At 38.7% G+C, this 1,853-nt stretch overlaps 1 pseudogene; it reads left to right on the top strand.

Moving 5' to 3' along the window:
- The first annotated feature begins 884 nt into the window (after positions 1 to 884).
- On the top strand, positions 885 to 1,640 carry LOC119088117 (annotated as a pseudogene).
- The last annotated feature ends 213 nt before the right edge of the window (positions 1,641 to 1,853 follow it).

The following is a 1,853-nucleotide window of genomic DNA, read 5'->3' as shown; positions in this document are numbered from 1 at the left end:
TGATCCCTCCTGTTCCCATCTCTGCCTGCCCAGAGTCCACTTGCAAAATCTATTCTATTTCTCCTTCCCAGGGAGATCCATGTGCCCCCAATCCACTAAGATCTCCTTCTGTCTGGATCTTTGGATTGTAGCATGATTATCCTGTATTTTACAGCTAATATCTACTTATGAGTGTGTGCATGCCATGTTTGTCTTTCTGTGTATGGGTTAACTCACTCAGGATGATTTTTTTTCTAGTTCCATCCACTTTCCTGAAAATTTCATAATGTCAATTTTTAACAGCAGAGTAAGACTCCACTGTGTAAATGTACCTCATTTTTTTTAATCTTGACTCTGACATTAAATTTTCTGTTGTTCATTTTTTCTCCAAACTGTAAATTTTGATTTTATTTTTGGCATACTTATTCATTTCATTGTAGTTCTGAATACAAGTAAAGTCTAATAACCACATGGCAGAGTCAATATTAGGATTCCCTGGGAGACCAATGCCTTACCACTTGGCCAATGTGTCTGCCAGAAGTATAGCTGGGTCATAACATAAATGTATTTATAGCTTTTTTGAGGAATCTTCACACTGAGTTCCCTAGTGGTTGTACCAGTTTGCACTCCAACTATGAATAAATGTTCTTCTTTCCCCTTACTCACAGAATTATTTATTGTCAATTCCTTAATTCTATCTATCTATCTATCTTAGTCATTCTGATTAGAGACAGGTTTTCAAAGGAAGAAATACAAAGTAGAAAATATTTTTTAAATGCTCAGCATCCTTAGCCATCAAGGAAACAGTAAATAAAATCACTTTGAGCCTTTTCTGTTTGGGCCAAGAACTGTTCCATATTGTCTTGTTCTTCATTCCTATAAAAACTTAAAGGGAAGCTCATATGATGTCCTGAGGCTTTAATGTCCTACAGATGATATATGAGGATGTCCTTAAGTTCCTTGCCACAGGAAACCACTTAGATGCCACCAAGCTTGATTTCCAGATGGAACAGCTTATCTATAAAAGGAAACAGTATATCTGTAAAAGTGATGATTTCTATATGAGAAATCTGAAGAGGAAGAAACTGTTACTCACAGCTCAAGCCATGCTTGTCATTGAGAACACTGTGGATGTCAGTGTCATCATCCCCAGAAGTGACCAGTGAGCTGTATTGATGTTCGGTACTGCCTCTGGAGCTACTTCAAATACTGGCTGTCTCATTCCTGGTGCCTTCATTAAACCAACTCCAGCAGCCTTCAAGGAGCCACTTTCTAATGGTGACCAGTTCCAAAGCTGACCACCAGGCCCTTACATAGATATTTTATGTCAATCTGCCAACCATTTCTCATTTGTGCTATGTAGACATTGCCACCCCAATCAGCAGCAAGGTATCTCACCCTGTAGGTCTGTTGTGGGAGATGCTGTTCCAGGGCTTTTTCCAAATGTGTGGCATCATCTTCAATGGGCACCCATGGGAGACTATGTGTGATCTCTGCTTCTACAGAGACATGAAGGAGATGGAGAAGGAAGAGCAGGCTGCTGCTGATAAGGGAAAGATCATGTCAGAATTTCAGGTCAATGGACATCACCAGCTCCTGTATTCACTGTTTTCCAGTTCCCTAGTGAAGAACTAAGGAACTCCAGGTTCCAAGCTAGCTAAAGAGGTTGGCCTGAAATTCCCACTGAATAGGCCACCAAATGGTTTGTATCTACTACTGTGTGGTCAAGAGCTGTTCTACATGCATGTAAAAAATAAAAAGAAGGTAGAATTCAAATTTTCTAAAAGCTGAAAAAGAAAAAATAAAAAAGTGTGTGTTTTTTTAAGAATATCTTACAGTTACATTTTTCTTGTTTACCAAGTATAATTTTACAT

This window comes from Peromyscus leucopus, chromosome 5 (assembly GCF_004664715.2).
Source record: "Peromyscus leucopus breed LL Stock chromosome 5, UCI_PerLeu_2.1, whole genome shotgun sequence".
NCBI classification, from domain to species: Eukaryota; Metazoa; Chordata; class Mammalia; order Rodentia; family Cricetidae; genus Peromyscus; species Peromyscus leucopus.
Note: the sequence above shows the minus strand (reverse complement) of the source record. Positions and strands in the feature narration are given on the sequence as shown.